The sequence below is a fragment of the Schistocerca nitens genome, chromosome 7 (genome assembly GCF_023898315.1).
Source record: "Schistocerca nitens isolate TAMUIC-IGC-003100 chromosome 7, iqSchNite1.1, whole genome shotgun sequence".
In the NCBI taxonomy this organism is placed as follows: Eukaryota; Metazoa; Arthropoda; class Insecta; order Orthoptera; family Acrididae; genus Schistocerca; species Schistocerca nitens.
The window spans coordinates 414,302,846-414,318,851 of NC_064620.1; the positions used below are offsets into that span (position 1 = coordinate 414,302,846).

At 44.1% G+C, this 16,006-nt stretch overlaps 1 protein-coding gene and 1 non-coding gene across 2 annotated transcripts in view; one reads left to right on the plus strand and one right to left on the minus strand.

The window, feature by feature from the left end:
- LOC126195666 (uncharacterized) overlaps positions 1-16,006 on the plus strand; it is a 332,282-nt gene that overhangs the window by 141,442 nt on the left and 174,834 nt on the right. The gene's annotated exons all lie outside the window — the stretch shown is intronic.
- Trnas-gga (transfer RNA serine (anticodon GGA)) lies at positions 14,132-14,215 on the minus strand. The gene is given in 2 exon segments: positions 14,132-14,166; positions 14,176-14,215. It is a non-coding gene; the product is annotated as a tRNA-Ser (tRNA).

The following is a 16,006-nucleotide window of genomic DNA, read 5'->3' on the forward strand; positions in this document are numbered from 1 at the left end:
TTGAGATGCACTGAGATGACGAATACGCTTCAGAAAGTATACAGAAGGATTATGTCGGTGCAAACGTATACTCAGGTATGTGTCTTTAACACTCACAGATACAATGAACATGAACCAGGTCAAAGAGAGAGGATAGACGTCAAATGATATCAGCCGATTCGACGTAACCAGCACCCACCGTGACTACACTGCTGCATACCTACATAACAAAGATGATTTCAAACGATTGTAGCACAGAAACGTTGCGTTTCCAAACATGAGTAGCAGTTCAAGATATTGTCTATAGAGTTACTTCTGCAAGTCCTAGTAGTTTGTAAACGAATTTAGACCACTCCGTATATGGTTCTCACCAAACATGAAGTGGAAGTATAGCATTTAGTTACCATAGATCTATTATATACAAGGCTTCCTCAAAACGCAAGTAGACCCAGATGTTCGCAAAGATTTCAGCACCATTTTGTAACAGAGGGGGCAATCGTACGGACGCGGTGGCAGATAAACATAACACAAAAGCGAAAACGTATCCGTACTGTCGTAGGCTTGGCGCGACGATATGGCCGCTGCAGAACCGCTAAGGTTGCCGCCCTGAAAAGGATAAACAAGAGGTTACTCGGGGAAACGTAAATCAGGTAACATTACATGATGAAATATCCCTTCTTGGGTACGACCGGTAAACTTCATACTCTGGCGTGTGCTCTTACAGGTAAAGCGGTTACTGTAAAACAATTCGGCAGGTCTATATTTTTTTAACAATGTCATCTTGAAACTTGATATTTGGAAACCGTGTGTGACAAAACCTCCCGCTACCGAAATAAAAATAAAGTTTTAAATTCCTATGAATTCTGATCTAGAATATAGTTTTGGATACGAACACTAATGCGTGAATTATTTTCAATTTGTATGATATCAGTTACGCTAAACTGAGTCTGACGATCTATAAATGAAATTAAATATAAAGAGTGATTATAGATAATACATATAATGGTCTCCTCATGAAACAATCATACACGATCAAGAATGAAATTTTCACTCTGCAGCGTGTGTGCGCTGATATGAAACTGCATTTCGTTCCGGAAACGTGCCCCAGGCTGTGGCTAAGCCATGTCTCCACAGTATCCTTTCTTCGTGGAATGCTACTTGTGCAAGGTTCGCAGGGGAGCTTCTGTGAAGTTTGAAAGGTAGGAGACGAGATACTGGATGAATTAAGGGTGTGAGTCGCGTTTGGGTAGCTCAGTTGCTAGAGCACTTGCCCGCGAAAGGCAAAGGCCCCAAGTTCGAGTCTCGTTCCGACAGACAGTTTTAATCTGCCACGTAGTTTCACATCAAATACAAGGGCTAACTTATGTATTAAAGTTGTGCTCTCTTAGAAAAATGAACCGACTGAATAATCTGAAAACTTTGCAAATGAAAACAGTTCCTAATTTCACCTCAAAAAGTTCGTCTTGGACCTGTAATTGTTTTCTACCTTGCATGGGATAACTGAGCTTTTATCTGTCTGCATAGTGGTGAAATATGAAGTACTGAAAAGTATGACCTCGAAATAAATCACTCCTTCCTTATTTGCCATATTTTAAGAAGATTTTGCAAATTTCAATTTTGTAATCTTTCCAAAAATGTAGCTAGGCTGTCCACGCAATAGTGCAAGGCATTACAATGCAGTAAAGTTCTAATATTCATTCAGATTGTGACGATAAACTTTAGTGAAATGTTTGCTGATGAATAACACAGTATTTTGAAATTATACTGAATTCCTTTTAAGAACAGAGAAGTGCCTCGTACTAATATGAACAACAACTGTTTCCTTACAAGCGTCATACAACATGAAAATTAACTCACACAAATACTATTTAAATTGTATAAAATTTACTCTTTGTTTTCTAAAGAAATACTTTAACTGAAGGGGGAGGCTGAAGAATTATGATTAAGTTTCTAAACACATGAATAATTTGCCCTAAATACCAAAACGCAGATATTGTTAAAAACAACATAATCTCTGCAATATTTACTCGGCTAGCTCTTGCAGCAAATAAAACTCATCTTATATCGCCCTGTTCCACAAGTACATGAAGTGTATTCGTAGCTGAGAATATGGACGACCGTCAGCTGGAATGACTACAATGAAATTTTGTGCTGGACCGGGACTCGACCCCGATTTCCCGCTTGTCGCTAGCGGTCGCCTGACCTTTTTTCTCTTCCATTTTGTTTTTTTATGTTTGATCGTAGCGGACGTCACATGACGTCCGTTGATGTTCGTTGTTGATCCCTTCACTCATTTTTTATAACAGAGAGCAGGCAGCCTCTGAGTCAACACGCTGGACTACCGAGACGGATAATCCTTAGACTGCCCGAACACGCTTCACGGCCAGACCCAAACTTCCATAGGTCGTCAACCACATGTATAAGACCTGCACTCGTGCATCCACTATTTACACTACTGGCCATTAAAATTGCTACACCTCGAAGATGACGTGCTACAGATGCGAAATTTAACCGACAGGAAGAAGATGCTGTAATATGCAATTGATTAACTTTTCAGAGCATTCACACAAGGTTGGCACCGGTGGTGACACCTACAACGAGCTCACATGAGGAAAGTTTCCAAACGATTTCTCATACACAAACAGCAGTTCACCCGCATTGTCTGGTGAAACGTTGTTGTGATGCCTCGTGTAAGGAGGAGAAATGCGTACCATCACGTTTCCGACTTTGATAAAGATTGGCTTGTAGCCTATCGCGTTTGTGGTTTATCGTATCGCACCATTGCTGCTCACGTTGGTCGAGAACCAATGACTATTAGTAGAATATGGAATCGGTGGGTTCAGGAGGGTAATACGGAACGTCGTGCTGGATCCCAACGGCCTCGTATCACTAGCAGTCTAGATGACAGGCATCTTATCCGCATGGCTGTAACGGATGGTGCAGCCACGTCTCGATCCCTTAGTCAACAGATGGAACGTTTGCAAGACAACAACCATCTGCAAATGGTTCAAATGGCTCTGAGCACTATGGGACTTGACATCTGAGGTCATCAGTCCCCTAGAACTTAGAACTACTTAAACCTAACTAACCTAAGGTCATCACACACATCCATGCCCGAGGCAGGATTCGAACCTGCAACAGGAGCGGTCGCGCGGTTCCTGGTTGTAGCGCCTAGAACCGCTCGGCCACCTCGGCCGGCCAACCATCTGCACGAACAGTTCGACAACGTTTGCAGCACCGTTACTGCGGTTACGCTTGACGCTGCATCACAGACAGGAACGCCTGCAATGGTGTACTCAACGACGAACCTGGGTGCACGAATGGCAAAACGTCATTTTTTCGGATGAATCCAGATTCTGTTTGCAGCATCATGATGCTCGCATCCTTGTTTGGCGACATCGCGGTGAACGCACGTTGGAAGCGAGTATTCGTCATCGCCATACTGGCGTATCACCCGGCGTGATGGTATAGGGTGCCATTAGTTACACGTCTCGGTCGCCTCTTGTTCGCACTGACGGCACTTTGAACAGTGGACGGTACATTTCAGATGTGTTACGACCCGTGGCTCTACCCTTCATTCGATCCCTGCGAAACCCTACATTTCAGCAGGATAATGCAAGACCGCATGTTGCAGGTCCTGTACGGGCCTTTCTGGATACAGAAAATGTTCGACTGATGCCCTGCCCAGCACATTCTCCAGATCTCTCACCTACTGAAAACGTCTGGTGAATGGTGGCCGAGCAACTGGCTCGTCACAATACGCCAGTCACTACTCTTAATGACCTTTGGTATCATGTTGAAGCTACATGGTCATCTGTACCTGTACACGCCATCAAAGCTCTGTTTGTCTCAATGCCCAGACGTATCAAGGCCGTTATCACAGTCAGAGGCGGTTGCTCTGGGTACTGATATCTCAGGATATATGCACCCAAATTGCTTGAAAATGTAATCACATGTCAGTTCTAGTGTAATATGTGTGTCCAATGAATACCCGTTTATCATCTGCATTTCTTCTTGGTGTAGCAGTTTTAAGGCCAGTAGTGTATATTCCTCCAGAGGGGAGGCATTTTAATTTAAAGTCGCTTGCGCGGTGTCGACGGATAAATACGATATTGCAGTGCCTGTGTTCTTCAGAACCCCGACGCAATGTTCCTTTGGACATGCATACATTTATCCGCTGACACTGAGCAAGCGATTTTCAATTAAAATGTAATAAAATAGAACATCTACAGCCGTCCTTTCGATATTGCAGTATACCGTCTTCAGGCCTTAACTGATGCTGAGGGGGTTAACTCCAATCGTATACACCATTCGCCGGCCGAAGTGGCCGTGCGGTTAAAGGCGCTGCAGTCTGGAGCCGCAAGACCGCTACGGTTGCAGGTTCGAATCCTGCCTCGGGCATGGATGTTTGTGATGTCCTTAGGTTAGTTAGGTTTAACTAGTTCTAAGTTCTAGGGGACTAATGACCTCAGCAGTTGAGTCCCATAGTGCTGAGAGCCATTTGAACCATTTTTATACACCATTCCATCATGGCCAAAATCTATCACCTGGTTTCCGTAGACTGTAACAACGATGTTGTGCCCCCAACCAGCCTACACGAGCTCAGGTAGCATTGAATCACCGTAACTCGTAGCTGTATAATAAATAACATCGAAAGGACGCCTGTAGGTTCAAAAATGGCTCTGAGCACTATGGGACTTAACATCTGTGGTAATCAGTCCCCTAGAACTTAGAACTACTTAAACATAACTAACCTAAGAACATCACACACATCCATGCCCGAGGCAGGATTCGAACCTGCGACCGTAGCGGTCACGCGGTTCCAGACTGACGCGCCTAGAACCGCACGGCCACATGGGCCGGCACGCCTGTAGGTGCTCCATTTTATTACATAAGTGAACGACCGGAATCCCTCAGATCTCTAATCAGAAGGATGGACGTGTAAGAGACTTCTATTAAAATATCTCCGCTGTACGGGAATATACATAAAGGATGTACGAGTGCAGGTTGTAGACACGTGGTTGGTGTCATATGGAAGTTTAGGTTTGGTCGTGAGGTGTACTCGCATATCCTAATGTTAAAGCGAGCTCTTGGGATAACCGGTAAGTCCAGATTCGAGCACCGGTCCGCCACAGATCTTCATTGTCATCATCACAAAGCTGATGGTTGTCCATATCCAAAACTGCAAATACTTTTCATATATTACGTAACGGTTTTAGTCTACATCTACATACTCCGCAAGCCACCCAACGGTGTGTGGCGGAGGGCACTTTACGTGCCACTGTCATTACCTCCCTTTCCTGTTCCAGTCGCGTATGGTTCGCGGTAAGAACGACTGCCGGAAAGCCTCCGTGCGCGCTCGAATCTCTCTAATTTTACATTCGTGATATCCTCGGGATGTATAAGTAGGGGGAAGCAATATATTCGATACCTCATCCAGAAACGCACCCTCTCGAAACATGGCAAGCAAGCTACATCGCGATGCACAGCGCCTCTTTTGCAGAGTCTGCCACTTGAGTTTGCTAAACATCTCCGTAACTCTATCACGCTTACCAAATAACCCTGTGACGAAACGCGCCGCTCTTTTTTGGATCTTCTTTATCTCCTTGTCAACCCGACCTGGTATGTATCCCACAACGATGAGCAATACTCAACTAGTGTTTTGTAAGCCTTTGTTGATGGACTACATTTTCTAAGGACTCTCCCAATGAATCTCAACCTGGCACTCGCCTTACCATCAGTTAATTTTATACGATCATTCCACTTCAAATCGTTCCGCACGCATACTCCCAGATATTTTACAGAAGTAACTGCTACCAGTGTTTGTTCCGCTATCATATAATCATACAATAAAGGATCCTTCTCTCTATGTATTCGCAATACATTACATTTGTCTATGTTAGGGGTCAGTTGTCACTCCCTGCACCAAGTGCCTATCCGCTGCAGATCTTCCTGCATTTCGCTGCTATTTTCTAATGCTGAAACTTCTCTGTATACTACAGCATCAACCGCGAAAAGCCGCATGGAACTTCCGACACTATCAACTAGATCATTTATATATATTGTGAAAAGTAATGGTCCCATAACACTTCCCTGTGGCACGCTAGAGGTTACTTTAACGTCTGTAGACGTCTCTCCATTGAGAACAACATGCTGTGTTCTGTTTGCTAAAAACTCTTCAATCCAGCCACACAGCTGGTCTGATATTACATAGGCTCTTACTTTGTTTATCAGGCGACAGTGCGGAACTGCATCTATTGCCTTCCGGAAGTCAAGGAAAATGGCATCTACCTGGGAGCCTGTATCTAATATTTTCTGGGTCTCATCAACAAATAAGGTGAGTTGGGTCTCACACGATCGCTGTTTCCGGAATACATTTTGATTCCTACAGAGTAGATTCTGGGTTTCCAGGAATTACATGATACGCGAGCAAAAAATATGTTCTAAAATTCTACAACAGATCGATGTCAGAGATATATAGGCCTATAGTCTTGCGCATCTGCTCGAAAAGCCTTCGTGAAAACTGGAGCTACCTGTGCTCTTTTACAATTATTTGGAACCTTCCGTTCCTCTACAGACTTGCGGTACACGGCTGTTAGAAGGGGGGCAAGCTCTTTCGCGTACTCTGTGTAGAATCGAATTGGAATCGCCGCAGCGCCTGTTCCTTCGGACTTACATGCGTGCCCGAAGGAAAATTTCATCTACTTCTGTACAACACTGCACTGCAATGTCGTGTACTTCCAAATGTATCATGTCTTTACAAAAACATTTCAAAAATCCCTCCTCTGTATTCAATTACACCAGGGAGCACCACAAAACTCATTCTCTCTATGGCACGTCTGGCATTAAATATCCTTACCCAGCAGCGACTCTCTCCCCTCCCCCCCTCTCTTTCTCTCTCTCTCTCTCTCTCTCTCTCTCTCTCTCTCTCTGCAACTGATTCATTCGCTCCACCGACCTCTACTCAATAACAGAACGTCTGGTAACCAAATGGTTCCAATGGCTCTGAGCACTATGGGACTTAACATCTGAGGTCATCAGTCCCCTAGAACTCAGAACTACTTAAACCTAACTAACCTAAGGACATCACACACATCCATGCCCGAGGCAGGATTCGAACCTGCTACCGTAGCGGTCGCGCGGTTCCAGACTGAAGCACCTAGAACCGCTCGGCCACCCCGGCCGGCTGTCTGGTAACCAAAGAATACGTATCAATCAGTGCATGCTTTCAAAATGGTAGTGCTAAACATACTAAACAAACTGATATTTCTCGTGATATATACAGCTTTCAAACTGACAAATTCTAAAACAATAGTGATGTCACATTTCAGTAGAATAGGTCGTTAACCTGAAGAGAAATTAAGCGAGAACCCTCGCATCTCGGCACATACCGAATGTGTGACACGGCGTGGTTTGTGGAAGAGGCAGAGTGCGCAGAATCCCAGCGGGCAGAATGTGCTAAGCCCGCTGTGGAGGAGGTCGCACCCTACATGCTCTTGCCCTGTGCTCGCCTCGCGCCGTGCTAGCAGCTCCGCGCGGTATTTGCTCTGCAGAACGGGATTTCGCTGCGTGTGCAGCCGCTATGTAAATCGCGGCAGCTGCTGCTCGGCGCTCCAGCTTTTACGGCAGGCGCCTGCAAAATGATACCTTTATTCGCCGCGAAACTGCCCCCGGCGTTCCACCCCCTCTGCCGCTACACAGAAACCCACCGCCGCGGCGGAACGCGTAAGAGTTTACGGTGCAGCGCCGGAAATGAGGCATACTAAACGCGACTCTCCGCGCAGACAGCGCCGTTGGGAGCGCGTCGTCTGTCGTATTACCGTACATTATTTAAAAGATACGACCTCCCATCCCGCCGTAGGAGATGTCCCTATGTATACAGCGACCGCAGATACTCGATGAGTGCCAGATTCTCGACGACGCGTGTGCAGTGCTTAGCGAACCGGCTTGAAATTGTACCTTTTGGTCCACCAGACAAGGCTTCTTGCAAGCTTTATAAAAAGTTGACCGTCCATCGCATGAATTGTTACCTTATGAGTTCCTCTCCATCTGACGGGAATCTGATAACTCGCCTCATACACTACAATGTACATATTTGTTATGCTACACTATGTCTTATCTTATCTTATCTTTAAGCGATGGCCGAGATCGAGATCGTTGGAATAATTTGCATCACTGAAGCATACATATTACGCCACAAAAAGGATTGTTTCGATTGTGAAAATACACTACTGGCCATTAAAACTGCTACACTACGAAGATGACGTGCTACAGACGCGAAATTTAACCGACAGGAAGAAGATGCTGTGATATGCAAATGATTAGCTTTTCAGAGCATTCACACAAGGTTGGCGCCGGAGGTGACACTTACAATGTGCTGACATGAGGAAAGTTTCCAACTGATTTCCCATACACAAACAGCAGTTGACCGGCGTTGCCTGGTGAAACGTTGTTGTGATGCCTCGTGTAAGGAGGAGAAATGCGTACCATCCCGTTTCCGACTTTGATAAAGGTCGGATTGTACCCTATCGCGATTGCGGTTTATCGTATCGCGACATTGCTGCTCGCGTTGGTCGAGATCCAATGACCGTTAGCAGAATATGGAAACGGTGGGTTCAGGGGGGTGATACGGAACGCCGTGCTGGATCCCAACGGGCTCGTATCACTGGCAGTCGAGATGACAGGCATCTTATCCGCATGGCTGAAACGGATCGTGCAGCCACGTCTCGATCCCTGAGTCAACAGATGGGGACGTTTCCAAGACAACAACAATCTGCACGATCAGTTCCACGACGTTTGCAGCAGCATGGACTACCAGCTCGGAGACCATGGCTGCGGTTACCCTTGACGCTGCATCACAGACAGGAGCGCCTGCGATGGTGTACTCAACGACGAACCTGGGTGCACGAATGGCAAAACGTCATTTTTAGGATGAATCCAGGTTCTGTTTACAGCATCGTGATGCTCGCATCCGTGTTTCGCGACATCTCCGTGAACGCACATTGGAAGGGTGTATTCGTCATCGCCATACTGGCGTATTAACCGGCGTGATGGTATCAGGTGGCATTGGTTACACGCCTCGGTCACCTTGTTCGCATTGACGGCACTTTGAACAGTGAACGGTACATTTCAGATGTGTTACGACCCGTGGCTCTACCCTTCATTCGATCCCTGCGTAACCCTACATTTCAGCAGGATAATGCAAGACCGCATGTTGCAGGTCCTGTACGGGCCTTTCTGGATACAGAAAATGTTCGACTGCTACCCTGGCCAGCACATTCTCCAGATCTTTCACCAATTGAAAACGTCTGGTCAATGGTGGCCGAGCAACTGGCTCGTCTCAATACGCCAGTCACTACTCTTGATGAACTGTGGTATCGTGTTGAAGCTGCATTGGCAGCTGCACCTGTACACGCCATCCAAGCTCTGTTGGACACAATGCCCAGGCGTATCAAGGCCGTTATTACGGCCAGAGGTTGTTGTTCCGGGTACTGATTTCTCAGGATCTATGCACCCAAATTGCGTGAAAATGTAATCACATGTCAGTTCAAGTAAAATATATTTGTCCAATGAATACCCGTTTATCGTCTGCATTTCTTCTTGGTGTACCAATTTTAATGGCCAGTAGTGCACAAATTTGTTACGCTACACTACGTCTTTTTTATCTCATTAGAAAGTAAGTTACAGCGGGGGCCCAGATCGGGATCCATGGAATAATTTGCATCTCTGAAGTATACATATCACGCCATAAGAAGGATTATTTTGATTGTGAAACTATTTTAGAAGCTACAGCTTGCGGATGGAACCGTGTGCCGACCGAAATATAAGCAGCTGTAGGCGCTCGATGGATTGGTTCAAGTAAAGATTCGACCAGTCTGCGAATTTTTGTCCAGTGAAGATTTGCTTAAAAGATGCACCGGTGCCAGTGCCCAAAAGGACAACGAGAGCTTCAATGCGTTCACTGGTTCCGAACCATCTTCATTGCGGCGAAAATTTGTTGAAATTGCAGCTGATATGGCTATAGGTGTATTCAGAGAAGGTTATTTATTCTGAAGTCCATGAACGTGTTGGTAATTACATAGCTGCAGGTATATTTAGCGCCGGTTAGTCGTCTACTCTGTAGACCGCGAACGCCTCAGGAGTCGTATTAGGGACGAACAGCAAAATCTTTGCCGGTTAATCTGACAGTAAACTCGTTGCCGCCACGGAGTAAAGAATTTCTCAGTTTGTTAACAGCACTGATTAGGAGAAAACACAGCACCAAATTCAGAACCTGAGCACGTTTAGGGAAGAGGAAGGATGCGTCTGTGGTCCCAGTATCGCACATTAACCATAAATTTTGAAACAACTATTTTTGTATTACTTCAAACTTTAAAAGCGTTTTGCTCGAGACAATATTTTTCAGCGCTCGCAGCGCTCTAGATCCTCGACAGATTAACTGATTCATTTGATTTTTTAATTAAAGATAATTAAATTTAGGGGACCAAAAAGAGAGCTTCTTTCTGTATTCGAATTTTTAATATTTTTTTTTACTCATTTGATTTCAAAAGGCCGTCCCCAGAAACTGTCATGGTTTTCATATAGCTGCCATTTTTGAGGCATTTTTCAAAACCATACCCTGATGGTCCCGGCACATTCATATCAATTTGAGAATTTTCTACTTTTATAGTTTCACGAATAGCCCCGTATCTGTATAGCACTTCACGCAAAATAAAGCGTGTCATGAGGCTTATACTTTGAAAACGGCTGCAGCCTCTATTTTTAATTTGTTATGAAATAATTTTGTCATATCTCAGTGCACGCACAATAAAGTGGTAAACCTCATTTAATAAAAACACTTTTTATATGAAAAAAATTGTGATCTTCATTCCTTTTTTGTGACTTTCGACCAAAACTTCCCCTTATAGTGTCTACCATTCTCGCTTAGTAACGCTTCCGGAGGAATGAAGTAAACAAGAAATATAGGAAAGGTAATGAGAGATGCAGACAGAAAAAATGTGATTAAATAGAGAAAGAAATGGTCGTCTGTTCAAATGGCTCTGAGCCCTATGGGACTCAACATCTGAGGTCATCAGTCCCCTAGAACTTAGAGCTACTTAAACCTAACTAACCTAAGGACAGCACATACATCCATGCCCGAGGCAGGATTCGAACCTGCGACCGTAGAGGTCGCGTGGTTCCAGACTGAAACGCCTAGAACCGCTCGACCACTCGGCCGGCCAAATGGCCGTCGGAAACACATATTATGCATATAGAAAAAACTAAACAACCTTCAGTTGTCAGGTGACATGAGAGAGGAACAAGTGAGAGTTGACTTGGTGACACGGAAGATTCGGTTTTAGAATTCAACAGTTCACAGGAAGACATACGATAGCATAGCATAAGACAAAAGGCATACGTAACATTCCACCGGAGCTTCTAAAGTCATTGGGAAAATTGTCAGTCAAACGGTTCTTCATATTGGTGTGTAGAAACTACAAGACCGCACACACATACTCGGACCTTTGAAAAAATACGCCGCCTGATAAAACGAAGTGCAACAACCAGAAGTCATTGCATCCTCTCCTGAGACGAGGTAGCCAATAATTTTTTTCTAGGCCTCGATATCCTCGATATTGGCAGAATAACATAGTTATGTCCGAGGTGATACCACGTATATTCCATCTCGGACAGCTGTGTCGAACTTGCTGGCCACGGGACTACCTCAACATCACGAAGACATTTTATAGAGATGTATTCCATATGTGGACGCTCCTATCGAAAAAAGGCACCTCGATACATAACATCAGAGGTAACAAATGAGGACGAAGGATTTCCACGGCGTACCATTGTAACTAGCAGATTTCCTAAACAATGTCACGAGTGACTTGAGGTCATACACAATTGCTGAAATGGTTCAAATGGCTCTGAGCACTATGGGACTTAACATCTGAGGTCATCAGACCCCTAGACTAAAAACTACTTAAACCTAACTAACGTAAGGACATCACACACATCCAAGCCCGAGGCAGGATTCGAACCTGCGACCGTAGCAGCACCGCAGTTCCGGACCAAAGTGCCTAGAACACAATTGCTCCCCTTACAAAGATGTCAGGACTAAAACTCGTATTCCTCTTCAAACCAAAGAAGGGATCGTACCTCTACCAAAATCATAACCATTCCCGCCGCCATTTATCCTCTGCGGTATTGCAGAACCACAATCCGTAACTGAAAACAATACTACGTCATTCGTCAGCACTTCCGGTCATACCACGATTCGTAATTCTTGGGACGTAATTTTCTAGTGCTGCTACTGCTAGTATCCGACAAATATTGTGGGATGACGCAGAATACTATTTCTTGATCTCGGGTGGCAGGCGAGGTTGTGAAAGAGTTAGGGTGCGCTTTGTTCACAATACTGCGATCCTTCCTTCTGGTGGTGAAACGTAGTCGACCGCACCCTTGATGGCGAGTTCCATTGCCCTGACGTTCCCAGGCTGTCCAGCATCCGGGCAGTGTCACGTCTAAAGCCACACGAAAGAGAATATTGCGCGATCCGACCATCTGCCCAAATGGAGGCCCACTCCGTCAGGTGCTCACACAGCTAACGTCGTCTGTATGTCCTCCACAGTTATCATTCAGCATCTGACGTGTTCACGCCTGTAATGTACACTACGAGGCCTGGTAACACAAACACAAATTCACTCTGCAGGCCTATCTACCTGTAACATATTATTTAATAGTGTGTACGTATACGAAATTACATTGACATCCGACCATCTCTCCTATGTGCTTCAAATAATTTCGAAGACAGCAAAAGAAGTTAAGCGCAAGAATTATCCCAAAATTAAAGTTTCATACATCCAAGTTGCTAACAAGAACAATGTACAGAAGAATGGAAAAAAATTGAGGGTCTGTTAGACCCCGGTCGATTTGGCTTCAGGAAAGGTGAAGCCACCACAGTGGTAATTCTGACGTTGCTCTTGATAATGGATGCAAGACTTAAGAAAAATGATTTGTCGACCTACATAAAGTGTTAGGTAATGTAAAATGGGCAAGATGTTCAAATTGATGAGAATAATAGGAATAAGATATAGAGAAAGACGGATAATATATATTATGTACAAGAATGAATAGGAAGCAATAAGACTGGAAGGCCAAGAACGCAGTGCTCGAAGCAAAAATGGAGTAAGACAGGGATGAAATCTTTAGCGCCTGAGTTGAAGCTATGACACTTACAAGCAATGAAGAAAATAAAGGTTAAAAAGTGTTATTTAAGTTCTTAGTAAAATGATATCAGTGATAACATTCGCTGATGACATAGCTGTCCTCAGTGTAAGTGACAAATAATTACATGGTCTGTTAATAGGAATGAAGTGTCTAATGAGGACAAAATAAAGATTGAGTGTAGACCGAAGAAAGATGGAAGTAATGAGAAATAGCAGAATTGAGAATAGCGAGAGACTTACTATCCGAATGGATGACCATGAAATTATGGTATCTTTGAAGCATGATAACAAAGGACAGGCGAAGCAAGAAGGACACTAAGAGCATACCTTCACAGGCAGAGAGTGCATTTCTGGTCAAAAGAAAACTACTAATACCAAACAGAGGCCTTGATTTGCGGTATCTATTTCTGAGGACGTACATCTAGGCCACAGTATTGTATGGTTGTGAAACACTGACTGTGGGACAACCAGAGAGGAAGAGAATCGAAGCGTTTGCGCTGTTGCCCTACAGGAGGAAGCTGTAAAATGTGAACTACAGAGTAACGTGGGATAGGTACAAAAAAAAAAGGAAGGAAGATTGGGTTTAACGTCCAGTCGCCATCGAGGTCAGTACAGATGGATCACAAGCTCGGATTCTGTTAAGGATGGGGAAGGAAGCCGGCCGTGAACTTTCAAAGGAAGCATCCCGGTGTTTTTCTGCGGCGATTTAGGGAAATAATGGGTTTGAACCATCGTCTTCCCGAACGCGAGTCCATTGTGCTAACCATTGCGCCCCCTCGCTCGGTTTGAATAGGAACATGAACAAAGAAGGAAAAATAATAAAGGAAGACTAAAAATGGTTCAAATGGCTCTGAGTACTATGGTACTTAACATCTATGGTCATCAGTCCCCTAGAACTTAGAACTACTTAAACCTAACTAACCTAAGGACATCACACACGTCCATGCCCGAGGCAGGATTCGAACCTGCGACCGTAGCGGTCACGCGGCTCCAGGCTGTAGCGCCTAGAACCGCTCGGCCACTCGGGCCGGCAGACTAAGAGTGAACTAGTCGGATTAAAAAGACGTAAGAGACGCAATCTTTCGTCCATAGTGTTCAGAAGTATGAAGCTTCGGGAGAGGGTGTAAAATTAAGGCTGCAAGAATGTCAGCGACAAAGATTCACCGCTCATATTTCTAAACATCGTGAAAGTGAGGAAGAATTAAAGGACATACTGAATAGGATGAACAGTCTACTTAGCACAGAATACGGATTGAGAACAGTCCAAAGAAAGAAGAAAGTAATGAGGACTAACAGAAGGGATGTTAGTGAGAAACCTACCATCAATATTGGGAACCTCAAAGTAGAAGAAGTGAAGGGTTTCTGACACTTTTGAAGCAAAATAGCACAAATCGGACGAAGCATAAAGGGCATAAAAAGCATATTAGCACAGGAAAAGAGGGCAATTCTGGCTAAAGAAGTTACTAGTATGAAACAATGGCTTTAAATTGACGAAGAAATTTCTGTGAATCTACTTGTTGAGCACAGCTCTGTACAGAGGTGAATCACGGAGTGTGGGAGGAAAATAATGAAGAGAATCGAAGCGTTTGAAATGAGTCGTTTGTTGAAAATTAGGTGGACTGATAACAGAAGAGAGGAGGTACTACGAAGAATCACAGAGGGGAGTAGCAAGTGGAGAACATTGACAAGAACAACGGGCACCGTGATAGGATAAGTGTTAAGACTTCACACAAGAAACACCATGGAATTAGAGAAAGCTGTAAAGTTTACGCGCTGTACGGAAAGACAGAGACTGGAATATATACAAAAGTAACTATTGTGGACAACGGGTGCAAGTGCTACTCTGAGACGAAGAGTCACGGGATAGGAAATCAGAGTGGGCCGGATCAAACAGGCCAAAACAGTGACGTTACTCATGATAAAAAATGCTGTACCTAAGTGTGAATATTGCACCTAAGTGCACTTGCGTCTTGTCAGGTGAAAATAATTTTTTTTTTTTTTTTTAAATGTGTGTTGCCGGCCGCGGTGGTCTAGTGGTTCTGGCGCTGCAGTCCGGAACCGCGGGACTGCTACGGTCGCAGGTTCGAATCCTGCCTCGGGCATGGGTGTGTGTGATGTCCTTAGGTTAGTTAGGTTTAAGTAGTTCTAAGTTCTAGGGGACTTATGACCTAAGATGTTGAGTCCCATAGTGCTCAGAGCCATTTGAACCATTTAAATGTGTGAGATCTGATGTGACTTAACTACTAAGGTCATCAGTCCCTAATCTTACACACTACTTAACCTAAATTATCCTAAGGACAAACACACACACCCATGCCGGAGGGAGGACTCGAACCTCCGCCGGGACCAGCCGCACAGTCCAGGACTGCAGCGCCTTAGACCGCTTTTTTTTTATAAAACATTTATTAAAAAAAACAATGTTACACTCCAAATACATACTAAGTTATGCATACATGAAGTTATTTAAACATTTCAGTAACGCTGACGTTAAGGAAAGACAACAGAGGATTGTGTTACTGACTAATTACCAGAAAGAATTAATTTAAACATCAAGAACAAAATTTTTAAAGACATTCAAACTTCAATCTGAAGAAGTAAAATCTGCACTTTGAATTACATGAGGTGCAATCTTTACAGAAGCATAATTTCTTTATGATGGATATCAGCAAGTTGATGGGATAATTTTATTTAAAACAATTTAATAATCATATTAGACAATTTCTGAAATACTTGAGAATGGCGGAAAGGAGATATATAATAAATTTGACTAGCCTTCCAACTACACTTTCTGGACATTAATTGAATCTGAAGTGATCAGA